Here is a 15,954-nt window from a genome sequence, read left to right on the forward strand (position 1 = left end):
TTCTCGTCAAATTTGTAACTAGTTGCTCACCGGCCCTGTCGTAATAATCGTGGGCAGGTCTCATGATATCTATGATGGCCGTCAAAACCAAATGATGGTCGAAGGACCATTCGATCATTGGGGGGCATAAGAAGATCTTCTCCTGGTTCTAACCACCTTGAATGAAGAGTGGGCGACCAAAATGCAGAACATATCAAAATAATTATAAGAAAGAGGGAGGGAGGGGGAACAAGCTCTTCGAAACGGATACCTATCTCTTTGAATAAAACCTTTCCAGGATGCTCGCTTCCATTTAGTGCCATGTTTAGTTACCTGACTACTGTTCTTCTGACCTCAAAGGAAAAGAAGCACGACCGGTCTCGCGATCAGTTGAAATATTTTTAAGGCGCTTTTGAGGCCTTAATCACAGAGAAGAGTTCTCTAATTGAAACTTGAAGTTGATAACCATGTGGCTTCAAGATCCCATACACGTATTCCTCGGATAAGGACTTCTATAAAACCTCTTCAGATTGCGTGAAGTAATCCTTATACATTAAAAAAATGTTTGTTAGACTCATAGGACCTGGTGAAGGAAGGGAAACCACTATTGCTGCTTTTAATGAGCCCATTAGGGATAAGGATTCCCGGGCTTCAAAATTAGATACTTCAGAAGAATATCAAGAAAAGGTTGCTTGCTGTTACCATTAAGTATGCAAAAAACTCCGCAATATTAGAGGGTAAGATGACCGCAGTTTAAGACTCTTTTAAAGTATAGTTTTGTAAATAATTTTCAATCTGAATAAAAATTTGTTGTTTAAAGTTTAATACAAAAAAATAAAATTTTAAAAATGAATTATGAAAGTATACTTTATATTTAACTTATAATGTGGGTCGAGTATTGAAAAAATGTATATAATTGGATGGGACAGAGGGAGTATGCATTAGTGCATTACATATCCCATTTAGAACCTGCGAACAAGCAGGTCTGTTCTTAAATATTCATTTAAAAAACTTTCAGGTTGTTTGTATTTATTAATTTAGCCCTCATTTGGTATTTTTCATCCATTATCTTTGGATTTACTGAGAAAATGTTCATATACTTGATGTAATTAATGAAACGATAATGAACGAAGACTCACTGTAGGGAAGACCCTAATGTTTAATGGTTAGGGTGTAATCGAGGCGAGATGAGTCAAACACTGTTATGCTCGGCTCCAACTCGATTAAAAAGTTCAGGCTCGAGCTCGAGTTCAACCGAGCCTTAAATTTTAAGCTTGAAACTCGACTCGTAAAAAAGTTCGATAGACTCGAATTTGGCTCGAAAGCCTGAATCGATTTCACCAAATATTGAAAATAATATCAAAATATGATCGGTTTAGTTCGAGTTGGATTTTGATTGAATATATAAAATAAATAAATATATTAAATATTTATTTAAAATATATTTGTATATGGCCCAAAAAGCCCATTTTCAATTTACATGGTCATGCCTACCCCATTTCAAAATTTTGGTCGTAAATATCCTACATATATAGAGTTTCATCTGCAGTAACAGCCTGATACGCATAACCCATGATGCGCTATTTCTTGTCCTGTATTTATGCACTAATGCGGCATCCAGTGTTCCGCATCAGGCCTGATGAGGCACCCGAAAATGCGTAACAGGCGATATTTTTCTAAAATGTTGTGTTACGACAAATGATTTGCAGAATTTGGGGGTAAGGAGGGCCATTGATCTTGAAAATGGGGTATATTGGTGATTATTCCCTAAAAAATTAATATATATATATATATATATATTTATATAAATTACACAAATATACTAGATGGACTAGTATGTGTCTTTCGTTTCGTTGGCATGACAATGTGTTAAAAGTACTAGAAATCACGACATGGAGTCCTGCCATAAATTAGTGTTTAGTCATACCACATGTCAGGAAGAAAGGTGTTGAATGGTGCCATGTTATTTTAGGATTTGGGTTTGATTCAGTTGCGAATGATTATAAAACAATGTATGGTACCCTCAAAGAAGAACAACTAGCAGTTGATGTGTATTCATGCATAGGCGGTTGTTGGAAGAAGATTGCTCCCTCCAACATCCTTTGCAGTGAATGTACTCACAACCAATAAGAGCCTATAATTGTCAACGGGTTGCATAAAAAATATCAGGATGCGATAATTAGTCTGGTTGTGTATTAGTTCGATGTTAGGCGTGAGGTTTTTAGGTTGTTGCCTAGTTTTTGATGTACTGACCAAACAAAGCTAAAAGATTATGTTTTAGTAAATTTCAGGGATACTTTCTCGTGTTAGAATATATATTTATATTTTTTATTACATTATATATATATTAGGGTATTTGCAGTATTTAGCTTATATTAATTTTCTATATAAGTTCAGACATCTATTATAAATTCAAAGTTGATTGTAATAAAATTTTATATTCGTAATTTATCTCTAAAGGTATCATAGTATCAAGAGCTAGGTTTTGAGTTATTTGAGTATCAAATTAGGGATGATCATGGAAGTTTAGTTGAATCATTAAATAGACAGATTTACGTTACAGTAACAAAAGTTTCTTCAAAATTCGCAGAAAATTTTCTCCCTAGATCAACCAACTTGTTTTTAGGATTCCCGAAGTTTCAACCGTTGGATCATCCTGAAATTTTAACCAAGCCTTCTTTGCATCAGTATCTAAATTTTGAACAGTGGGGATCGTATTTAGATCTCCATAAATCGATGTTTTGATGGTTCCAACAGGTTACTGTTTACTTTTAGTTCATTCTTTTCATCGTTGTTGATCTTGTAATTTAGGTTTTTTGATTGATTGAATTTTGTTGTACTCGATTATTGGGATGTTACAATCATATTAATTGGTTTATCTTCTTGAGATTTGATATTAGTTTTGTATTTGCAATCGGAATTGAAATTGGTTTTCGATCTGCTTTCGGATTTGATTTTGGATTGGAATTGGTTATCTTCATCTGATGGTCTTCCCTTAGCAGATCCTACTTTATATCGCAATATTGTTGGTAGTCTTGGTTATCTCACTGTTACTCGTCCGGATATTGCACATGTTATTCATATAGTTAGTCAATTTGTCACTTTTTCTACTATCGTACATTGCCTGCAGTTCTTTGTATTATTAAATATCTTTGTGGGACTCAGTTTCTGAGTCTTTTATTTCATTCTAACTCATCTTTAGAGTTGCGTACTTATAGTGATGTTGATTTGGATGGTGATCCCGGTGATCTTAAATCCACAACTGATTTTTCTTGGTGATTCTCTTATTTCATGGAAGAGTAAGAAACAAGATGTTATTTCGAGATCGTCTTTAGAAGCTCAGTATCGTGCCATGGCTTCCACTACTTGTGAGATAGTTTGGTTACGTCTCTTACTTACAGATTTGGGTGTTAACCTTCCTAGTTCCACCCCATTATATTGTGATAATAAGCGTGCAATTCATATTGCACGTAATTCGGTATTTCATGAATGCACTAATCATATTGAGATTGATTGTCATCTTACTCGTCATCATCTGCTGCAAAGCACTATCTCGTTGCCTTTTGTTCCTTCTTCACTGATTACTGATATTTTACAAAGGCTCACTCTATTTTGCGATTTCGTTTCTTGTCCGACAAACTCTCAATGTTCATTGTTGCAGCATTGTAAATTTGAGGGGGATGTTAGATTATATATTTATATTTATTATTATACTATATATTAGGATATTTGAGATATTTAGCTTATGTTGATTTTCTATATAAGTTCAGACATGTATTATAAATTCTAAGTTGATTGTAATAAAATTTTACGTTCATATTATATCTTTAAAGCTATCATCTCGATCATGGTCTACCAATTCGTGTTATGCTTTGTTGAACCGATTTGATGTTTATGTTTTGATGTGGTGCTTGTAATAGGATTTCCATATCTATTCGACCATTTTTTATGTAAGAGCTGAATTTTTATGCTTATACCCTATTTTGGAATGGCGAAATATTATTTGTGGATAGCATTGGTGGCGGATTATATACAACGTTAACCCTGAAACCCATACGATCAAAATTCTCAACCGAGGCTCAAGTAAACATATTATCTATAATTGCTTCAATTAATCGAAAAGTCCGAGTTTCATTGATGAAATGAAGTTTGCGGGGAAAGGGACAACATATTCAAATTTCTTTTGAGAGAAAGATTAGAGCTGACTCCTAGTTATCAATATATATGATTCAAGGAGGATTATATATTGCAATCTCAAGACAATTGCTTGCTAATGAATTTAAAATCATGCACATTACTCCTTTTCAAGAACGACCATTGGTAGGCTATATCTATTCCGTGCAGCGAGTGTAGTTGAAGATTTATAGATCTCCTTATTGGTTGGATCGGAAAGCTTAGACAGATTTTTCTACAAAACCTTCAGATTCTCGTTGATTTTGGTCTTATTTCAAAATATATATAGTACAGTAGGAAATTCATTCGGATGATCGGATCCTCCATATTATCAAATTCAAAAAATTTATGGAATATTGATTTTTTCTGATAAAAAATGAATATCACCGAATTTTAATAGATATTTTACCATTTAAATAGAATACACCAAACTGGGAAAAACAATTCACTACGATAAAATTCATATATTATAATAGAAAATTCGGTTGGCACATAAAGGAAATCCGTTGGTAAGACAACGTGCCAACGGAATGATAGCTGAAATGGTCGGTTAGAGTAAACGTCATTGGGAAGCTCTTTTGTAACCGAATTTTGTATTCTGTTACTAAACTTAACAACGGAATACTAACAACCTAATAAGAGATTTTTTATTTTCAAAAATAACAATGACTCGACCAATTTACTAACGGATCACCCTGTTGGTATTACTTACAACCATATGCTAACGAAATTTCCATTATTAAAATTAATAATAAATTCTTGTAGTGTTGCAATGAATAATCTCTGCCAACCGATCATTTTTTGCTAAAAGTAAGAAAAATGGTGCAACATAATTGTATGTTGCTAATTTTGTTTCATGGTACTAAAATCATTTTAAATAAAGTGAATAATTCAACATAATACTGATTTTAAACTTGACTTAAAGTTACAACATCAGTCTAGCCCGATGATCAAAATACTATGATCTAATTTCATATCCAATATCCAAAATTAGCAAACTTAATAATTTTGGATCAGTACTATGCTATAGCAAGATCTACCCCTCAGATGCAACATACATATGTTGTATGTTAAAGTTCATATTTAACACTCTTAAACAAATACTTATTGTCATCATTTAAACTAAACTTGCAGGGGAATGCAGACATCTAACTCGGTCTGCTTCCTCAATAATCACTGATAATTGATTTTTCATTTCTCTTTCCCGACATTCATCTGTACTAATTGGTGCTTCAACTATTTATTTTCTTCTTCGTCGACAAAGGATAAAGTGCAAGGCATAATATTTCTTATAGAAGAGGCCTGATCATGACGGATAAACAAACTCTTTATACCCTCATTTTGCATGGCCTTTCAAACTGCACCAACCAAAACAACATTCTAGAAATTATACTTCATTTAAAAATACCATAATAACATTAAATTTATAACATCCCCTGGCTCGACTATTGGACTATTACAGGAGCAACATACACTGGGAGAAAATTAATTACAACATAACATCCAGGGAGACTATCTCATTATATATGTATTAGCACAAACTACAAAATAAGAATCTATGTGAGTGCTTATTCATTCTTTTTTACTATATAATATTGAGCAGGGAAATCTTTCCCATCATATTCGATTTCTTTTTATGCTCAATTTTGCTCATACATGATTTTGATCTTTGTAGAGTAGGAAATATCACCACATCATATAGAAAAATAGAAAATAATTCACTACGCAAATATTTTTATTAAAAAACCAGTAACTTACATTTCTTTTTAAATAACTTCTCTCACAAATTGGGCGCAACCCAAAGCCTTGTTACCAATACCCTTAATATCAAAATATTTATCCTAAAGAAAAACACTTATGTAGGTGGCTTACTGATTACATATAGTTTCCATTCATCTCAATTTAAAAAACAAAGTGGTAAAGAACGAGGAGAACATATTACCTATCAACAACAAGATTGGTCCCAGAACAAAGGCTGAGATGTTAACAAGCCAATAGTGTAATAACTCCAATTTCCAATTATAAATGCCTTAATACACAAAAAATCATAATAAAAACCACACATTAATCAACCACAAAAAATAAAAAAAAAACACAAATTCACACCTACTTGCACTCCCACAATTATGGGTACACCTACTTGTACATAATTCTCTATTCGTTAATTACCCAGCACCCATCCTGTTGGGCCTTCAAGATTTACCTGAAATTGGATAAAATACTAACAAAATAAATAATACCTATTAAAAATCAAAATGAATCAAAAGTAACGGTTGGAGTTTCGACTTTGCCTTTTGGAAGAAAACAACTAAATAGAGTGATAACTTATTAACAGATATAAATTTGTTATTAGCATTTGGTAAGCCTTCACCATATTCAGAAAATATATGACAAATAAATCAAATAACAATAATTTACATGAACAAGCACACAAAAATCCAGGGAGGGCTGAAGCAAAATCCAAATACCATTATAAAAAGGACAAACCCTAATTGAAGACGTATCGATGCAAGCGGCAGAGGAGAGAAGGCCACAATGAAATGAAAAGTAAGAAAAGAGAGAAATAAGTTTAGGTATGAGGGTTAGTGGAAAAGTAAAAGAGCAACGATGACGTTTTGATTCCCCCGACGTAGTATTTGATAGCCCGGGAGTTAAATTTTTCTGAAATTTGATTTCCCCCAAAATTTATTTCATGCTCAATTATTTTCATTTCAAGCTAACATTTTTTATATGTTTATAGTCATTTGAAAAACTATATTTTGAAAACTTTTAAACATTTTTTTACATTAATAAAATTAATATATCTTAACATTTGTATAGTTTGAACCGACGAACAAATCATTTTTAAAACTAATATATCTCATTTTAGGTAGTAGCGTGTTCTCAATATTTTTCTTACAAAGTCTTGCAAGATAATTTTATTTTTTTAATAAATTTCTCACATGACTGATATACATATATCTTAATATATGTACGATTGTATCATCGAAAAAATCATTTATTAAATTTATTTTGTTTGAGATTTTAATAGTAAACGAGACATTTGACTAATACTTATAACTAAAGTTTTCTCTAATATTTGGTGTTTCAAGTTTTTTTTAAAAAAAATTCAATGATCAAAACATATGGATGTCAAGATCTACATATTTCAGTGACATTCCCAACTCAGAAATTTTTTTTATTTGGTTTAGAATTTAGTAGTCAACGAGTTCCTACATATTTCTATTCCTGGCATGTAAGATGAATTTAAAAAAAATTTGTAATTTTTTCTTATGACTAAAATCGATATATCTTAAAATCCGTACGGTTGGATCGACAACAAATTATTTTGAAAAATTATCTGGTTAATCGGGACGAATCTAGTTTTGCATGTAGAAATGACTTGTCGATATCCCTGAGATCTCTACTGAGAAAATTGACTTGTCGATATCTCCAATCTTCATATCTTCATTTTGACTTGTCGATATCTGTAACGCCTGGGAAATATTATGTATTTATTTTTATCAATAAATAATTATTATGTGATTTATGTGAATTTTGGTGAATTATTTGATAATTGATATTAATATTTGGATGTTTATTTCTGATAAAAATAAGATATTTCAATTTTTAATTATCCAGAATTAAATGTAGATAATTTTGGTATTTTTCTGGTAATTTTTGAATTATCACATGATTTTATAAGGATTTATAGAATTAATAATGATTATTTTACATAATTATAAAAATTAATATTTGGAATCAGAAATCGGCCCACTTCAATCGTTTTTACGTTTTTATCAACCCGAACCTCTTCCGAAAACTCCTTCCTAACCTAATCTGATAATTCTGAACACTTTCCGTGTTTTGACTTTTTCGATCCGGGATACGGTTTGACCTGTACGAGTCCCGGTGTGAAATTTCCGATACGCAAATCATTTTATATATCGATAAAAAAATCCATATTCTCAAAAGGCGAGACATTATTACCTCATTTTCGTATAAAGTATTTTATAAGAGTCTCTGTTTTTATAATTATCCAATTCTGGTATTAAATCGTATCGTCTTTTTAGTTACTTAGCGGCTAAGTAACCTATTTTCGGATCCGGTCTGTAAATATAATTATCGAATTATAAAATAAATAAAATACTCGATGAGACTGTCAGCTGTGCTTTGTTTTATTACAAATTGTGTGCGATCTGTTAAGTACAAAGATTAATTGTATAGTTAATTATTGAGTTGTACGAATTATTTTGTTTTTAAAATGATTTTATTCTTACAAATGCTAAAATTGTTTCAAATATTATCTTTGTTGTTCTATAATTTTATTTATTATTTTTAAGGGTTTATAAAATTTAGAAATCAATATTTTATTAATTATTTATTTTAAATGATTTTCTGACTTTCATTTAATTGTAAAATCAGTATTTAATTCCCGAATGTTTCAAAAATTATAAAAAAAAATTCTATTAACTTTTAAATATTTCGAAAATTTTAATTATATTTCGGAATGATTCTTTTTATTTTTATTTGCTTTTATCTTCGAAATTCTATCGTTAAATTCAAGATGTGGGCGTTAAAATTCAGGCTTGCGGTCAAATTGGGGCATGTGGCGAAGCAAGAAAAGAAAAAAATAATAATAAATAAATAAAAACACACACACTCAGCCTCACCATCCACCATCGCCTTTTTCCTCAGTCTTTTCGCCTCTCTCGACTCTCTCTCGCATCTCTCGACTGTCTCTCTACAATCTCTCTCAAAATCTCTCTTTGTAATCTCTGTGTCTCCCTCTATTGTTTCTTCCCTTTCCGTTTCCCCCTTGTTTCTTTGTCTGTTCAGCCGACGTTCGCTCCGGTCGGTCTCCGGTTGTCTTGTTCAGCCTTGAATCTGCCATGGGTTTTGATCATGCTGTTGTATATAAAAACTACGTATGTATATATATATATATATGAATCGTGTATGGTGTGTGTGTTTAGTGTGTGTACCTGTGTGTTGTGTTTGTGCCTCCTGTGTATCTGCTACCTCTGTTTGTTGCCGTTTGGTTTCTTTCTTCCGGCCGCGCGTGTGCGCGTGGGCCCGGCCTGCTATGATTTTCTGATTAGTTTTATTAATTTCTGCAGGATTTAAATGATTAACGTTTCGTGATTTAAATAAATTGTGCGGGGTTATAACAATTAATCGGTGAAATTCGTATCGGACGCCCGTTATAAACGGGAACCCGCGAATTTTACCGGCGTCGGCGATGAGCCTCAGCGAGCCGACGGTGGGCGATGATGATTTTTATCTGAGTCCTACATCTATAAATGAAATAAATTAGTTCGTAAAATTAATTTCGAAACGAAAATTATGAATTAAAATATAAAAATAGGAATAAAAATAATTAATATCTGAAATGTATCAGTGGTTGGGATTCTTGAATATTGGGATTGTAGTTGTGAAAATTGGATTGTTGTTATGAATTTGACGTCGAAATGATTCGACGGGCAGGCCGATAAATAGAGGAAACGCTGCCCGATTTTCGTGAAAATTAATTCCGAAAATACGGAAACGTAACCTGTAATTGTCGGAGACGTCGAACAAGGATATAATTGAACTTTATGAAACCGATTTGCGTGACGTGACAAGATATTTTGTGAATAATCGATTACCCTATTTTTCAAAATGACAAACATACGTATTTTCGAAGATGTGAACCATAATTGTTATGTGTATTTCGATAATACATATAAATATGAATTCGGTTATGAAATCGTATGGGTAGAAGAGGGTGGCAATTTGATGTTAAGCTTAAGCGGTTATCTGAATTAGGGTATTTCAACCCTGTAGGTTTAGACGGAAGACCCGAGACGTGACATCAGACTAGGAACGATCTAGTGATTAGATGTCGAGATCAACAAAGTTCCAACTGAAGGATCTGAATGTTGGGATCGTATCCAGAATAGGATAGAAATTTGACGATAAAGCTGAACGATTAAAGTCGAACCAAAGTCAACCGATAATAGTGGTTAAAGCTTATTGAGGCAAGTATTCCCAAACTTTCTTTTATATACTGCAAGTATTCTAGAACATTCTTTTATATACTGCAAGTACTCTGGATTTTTCTTTTAAATACTGCAAGTATTCCTGATTTTCCAGCAAATATTTATTCGTTCCTATTCTAAGTTCAGAATAGTTAAATGTTTTATATTTCGCTGCAGTTACTCTGATTATGCATGATTCTTTTATTCTTGTTCTGATAATTCGATTGCTCTCTTGAGCAAATACCCATTCTTTCGGGTTATTTGCGAACCCTGAATTGGGATGTTTTGAATTCAAAATGATTTGACATCAAAACACTCTATGGGCTGGATGGTGATATTTTGGGGATTGAATTTTACTTAATCCTGAGGACCGGGATGACTGGTGCCTCGAGATGGGCTGTAGTGCCTGGGGACCCGACTAGATCTATATATTGAGATGCAGATCTGCATTATATTCTGACTGATCAGCAGAATATAGATGCGAACTAGTGTCCAGTCTAATTTGTTGTTGATCGCCATTAACGGTATTCTCTCTAGAATGGTTTTATGATTCCAAAATCGGACAAAACTCTGGTTCAGGAGATGAATCTGAGAATCGCTCGTCGCTTTTAGATTTATAATCCAAGGCTGGTGACAGCCAACGTTTATTCGCTCACTCACTCAAAATAAATAGAATTGTTTAAAATTGTTTTAAGATTTTGTCCGGAAGTTTTCTTTGATAGTAATGCTTTAAACTCAAATTATATACTTGCTGGGCATTTTTGGCTCACTCTTGCTTTGTCAATTCTTATTTATGCCAGAAACAGATAAGGATACAAATGAATAGCTTAGATAGACAGCAGAAGTTCGAGAAATCTCCGATGCGAGAGGTTGAAGAAGTTAGAAGAATATGATACGAGCATTAGTTCAAAGGTATTTACATTTGTATTTTAGTTGTTGAAAGTTGTAGAAGATTAGATTCTTGTTTCATACCATAACCTGTAAACGATCCGGATTCAAGGGGTTATTTGTTTATTATTTTATTTTATATAAAAAGTGTATAGTGACACCAAATCTTGACCCCGAATTTGGGGTGTTACAATATCTCTGAATTCTCTATATGCAAAATGACTTGTCGATATCTCCGAGATCTCTATATATATTTTGACTTGTAGATATCTCTGAGATCTCTAATGAGAAATTGACTTGTCGATATCTCCAATCTTCATATCTTCATTTGACTTGTCGATATCTCTGGGACTTCTCTATAAGCCAATTTGGACTTCTCGATAAGTCATTCTGGAGTTGTCGAATGACTTCTCTAAATGACTTGATCTGTGACTTGTAGATATCTTGACTTAAAACATTTTTCCTAAAACAGATTTATTCAACTCCAAGCTTCTTAACCTTTTCTCTGAGGGATGATCTTGTTGATCTTCTTCCAGAGTTTGTTCTTAGGCTTGAGACTGTTTACAGAAAAATACTCCAGTCTGATCTTTAACATTTTTACAGACTCAAGAATACAATACAAAATACAGATTTAGACTATCATACAACTAAATCTTAGGGTTGTCAATATATGACTTAGTCTTGTTATAGTATAGGCATATCTTGCACAACAACTATGATTGGCCAAGAAGAATATTGTTTACTAGTTTCACCAAATGGTTGTAAGCCATCAGCAGAAAGTCTAAGTCTAACAATTCTCGTCTCTTGGGAAAATGAAGGATGACCTCTATCAAATTGTTTCCACTCTTCCAAGTCTGAACAATGGTGCATCACACCTTCTTCTAGATAATGTTCTGAATGTCATCTCATATGGGTTGTTGTGGTAGGTAAGCATACAATCTTTGCAGTCTAGGTGCTAATGGAAAATAAATCATCCTTTTAACATGAACTTTCTTTCTCTCCTTCTTGTTATGTCTTGTTTTATATCTCGCATGTCAACAAATTTTACACGATTCCAAGTTAAAAGTATACTCCAACATTCTCTTAGTGATTCCTTAAATTACTAAGATCATCCATTCACTATTTATTTTTAAGAAATAGCACCATCTTTTTAAGAATCCCCTAACCATTATTTATAAAAGTCCTGTTAACCATAACCCTAAGGGCTGTGGATAAAAACTTAATTTTCAACACTTGACACATTATAATTTGTGCTTATATTGTGTATACAGGGGCCCAGTTATATTTACGAAAGCAAGAGTAAATTTTGATAGAGAAAAAGATGTATTTAAAGTTTGAACATATCCTTTAAGGCTGTGGTTAACATTTCCCTATTTATAAAACAATCTCTTTCTCTCTCTCTTTTACATTATATTTTAATTAATTCAATGTATTTTTAATAGTAAAATTTAATATAAGGAACAAGTTTAAGTAATATTATTGAAGACAAATATACTTCTTCATGTCTTAACTTACTAAGAGCTAATTTTTTATATTATATTTGAGAATTGAATTAGCATACTGTTGGACTTGCTCTTAGTCATACAACAAGCCGTTGAGAAGTACGGGATGGTTAGATTTTAAATTTGCTTACCAACAGATTAGTGACAGAATGTATTTTAACCGATCCAAAATTACAATGGTTTAGTAACGGAAATAGTATAAGAACTACCAAGAGAAAATGTCATTGGTAGGACGTTGGTAATTCCTTAGTAAACGGTTGTTATGTCGTTACAACTCCATTGGTAAATATCTGTTGCAAGTTCATTGGTAGTTTTGTTGCTAAGTTTTGGTGGCCTAATTTCGCGCCTACTAATACTAACGAATATTTCTGTTTGCATATAAATGTTAGTAAACCGTTAGCGGTTTGTTAGCATAGCATTGACTTTTCAACTTTTCAATATTCGTTAGCAATCTGTTAGAAATTTCCCAACGGAATATTTTCCGTTGGTAACCTTCGTGGGTAAAACTAAGAATTCTTGAAGTGAATTTACCAACCTTATTAAAATACCAACATATTTTTTAAAAAAATATCAAAATCTGAATTGAATAGGCACTTATAAAAGTCCAAGCCTTTTTTTTTGTTAAAATTCGGATTGAAAACAGCCTTTAAAAACATTGTTGAAATAATAATTCTCTATAAGAAGTTCGATTTGTAGCACACGTATCGTCCAGGGTTAGGGTGTGTGTAATTTTCTTCTCTGCAACTGTAAGTTTAATACTCATATATGGCATTCACCAGATTTTTATTGAAAAAAGGCACCAAATGTCACTATTTGGGGTAAATGGCCCTCAATGTCACTTTACTAAAAGATGGCCCCAAATGTCACTCCAAAACGGAGTTTCGTGTTATGTTTTTCTTTTTAATGAAAAACGGAGTTGCGTGTTTCATTTTCAATTTTTTTTTAAAATTGAAAACGCAACTTCAATTCATGTTTAGGGGGGCAAAACGCAATCTCAAGATTAGTTTTTCATATTAACTCATTTTGGATTTGTGTTTTGGTGTTGTTTTTTTTCTTTTTTTATGCATCCTGAGAAAAACTCAGTTAGAAATTTCGTTTTTATGAAAAACTAAGTTTGAAACCCCGTTTTTATATCCATAAACTAAAGATGAGACTCCGTATTGACCAAAACAATTTCAGAAATTGCGTTTTCATCGAAAATACAGTTTGAAACCACGTTTTGAAACAAAAACGTAAAACGAAATTGCGCTTTTGTTTTATTTTTTTTTAAAAGAAGAAACAGAGTTTACTGATCGCTTTAAAAAACATGACTTCAAGATGCGTTTTGTTATAGAAAAACTCAACACGAAACTGCGTTTTCGTTTATTTTGAAAAACGTCAACCGAAACCTCGTTTTCAAGTGATATTGGGGCTAACAATTTAAAAAGTGACATTGAGGGTCATTTGACCCCAAATAGTGACATTTAGGAAAAATACTCATTTATATTTGCCCGTGATAAGAAAGCGGAAGTCAAAGCAAAAGTAAGAGCGAGGGCAAATCAAAACGCAAGGGACACTCTCTTTTCTCTCCTTCCACCTGGAATCATTGAATGGGAGATACTGCCTCGACTTGCTGTGAAATCACTTTTATGATTTAAATCAGTTTGTAAATCCTGTAATTCGCTTATTTTAAGCAAAATATGATTTCATCGAGTCTCAGCATGATCTTAATCCCAACAGAGACTCTCTTATACTTTGTGGAACAGATAATTATAACAGTGATTACTCTAAGTCAATTGGCTGCATCAATGGATTGATATGCGTCTCTCCTGTTGGAAAATGTGGGTAGTAGTCCCAGATTGTCGAGTCAATTTGAGCCATAGTTTGAGTGGTCAAATTTCGCGTGCGCGCGACAAGTGACACTTGGAACGTGTTCTCCTCCGGGAGAGCTTTCCGAGGCACTTTGAATCACTCAAAATGACTAAGAAATGGATGATATATGATCATCCGAAGTTAGTCCCTTAGTTGTGGAAATTTATGTAGAATAATGAAAGTCCCACATTGAATTTGAAAAGGAGAATGCATAGCTTTATATAGTAAAACACTTATGTAGTGTTCAAATATGTTACTTATGTATTGCTCCAACACCTACGTGCGCGCAGGGGGGGTGCAAATCTTGGGCTTTCGAGGGGAAATCCGAGGCTTGCGAAGCTTTCGAGCTTGCCCGCGTGTGCGACGTGCGGAAACGAATCTAGCAGAAAACTGGCCCGAATAATTACGGATTAGTTTTGCTAAATTTAATTTCCACTAGGTTAGGGCTCTTAAATTCTTAATTCGTTTTTTATTACGAATTATTATAATTAATTTGGCATAATAATAATTCTGATTCAATTACGGATTTGATTATTAATTAACGCATTTTATTTAATTACACGTAAAGTAGCACACACGTTCCCCCGAGCCTATATATTATCATTATTAGGTTTAGGGTTATTCATTCATTCAAAATATATCACAAAGCCGCCTCCTAAACACAAACCCTCTTCTATTCCGGTGATAGTTTCTTGCTCCGTTCTTGTTCGCCGAAGGCGCTGTTCGTGCATCAACGCCGTTTTCTCCTTTTATCCTGGGAGGCTAACGACTCGCACATATGGTGGGGGTCGTAATAGCTTTAAGGAGACAGTATATGCTGGACTCGAGAACTTCTCATCTTATATCCTTTTATTGTCCTGTCTGTTATTCGTATATTTGTTTGTATTAATCGCAGATTGTGGATAACAATCTTAAAGTTATTATATTTTTATATCTGTGACTAATACATCTGCCTCTGCCTGTTTTGTTGAGTAACAGATCTATGGACGATAACACTGTGAACAATACGATGAACATGACGGTTGATCCCAATGCACAGATCGCTGGATCTGATGGGGTTCATTAGCAGGCGACTAACCCTAATGCACAGATCGTAGTATCTGATGGGGGTCAGACACCTGTTGGACATGTGCCTTCGGGATATGTGCCTGTAGGACACACTGTCATTGGACAGTTTAGTGTGCCTCTTAGACAGATATCGGCAGGATTCACTCCTCCGATTATACATGCGGTGCCTACTGGTGTGCATACACCTGTAGTACAGACGCACGTACCATATGTCACACATGCGGTGCCTGCTGCACCTGTTATATCAACTATGCCTGCTGCACACGCTGAGAAACCTAAGAAGTTCAATGGAACGAACTTCAAATGTTGGAAGCAAAAGATGCACTTCAATCTGACCACGTTGCATCTGGATCACTTCCTGGAGGAAGAGGTACCATTGCTCACTGGTGAGAGCAACACGCAGACTTTATATGTTGTGGATGCTTGGAAGCACTCCGACTATATATGTCGGAATTATGTGCTAAATTGTTTGGCTGACTCGTTATATAACGTGT

At 33.5% G+C, this 15,954-nt stretch overlaps 1 long non-coding RNA gene across 1 annotated transcript; it reads right to left on the reverse strand.

Moving 5' to 3' along the window:
- Positions 1-5,099: 5,099 nt before the first annotated feature.
- Positions 5,100-6,773, reverse strand: LOC141689372 (uncharacterized). The gene is made up of 3 exons (XR_012562356.1): positions 6,621-6,773; positions 6,095-6,355; positions 5,100-5,510 (listed from the first exon to the last, which is right to left on the reverse strand). It is a non-coding gene; the product is annotated as an uncharacterized LOC141689372 (long non-coding RNA).
- Between the last annotated feature and the right edge of the window lie 9,181 nt (positions 6,774-15,954).

This window comes from Apium graveolens, chromosome 10 (assembly GCF_009905375.1).
Source record: "Apium graveolens cultivar Ventura chromosome 10, ASM990537v1, whole genome shotgun sequence".
Taxonomy (NCBI): Eukaryota; Viridiplantae; Streptophyta; class Magnoliopsida; order Apiales; family Apiaceae; genus Apium; species Apium graveolens.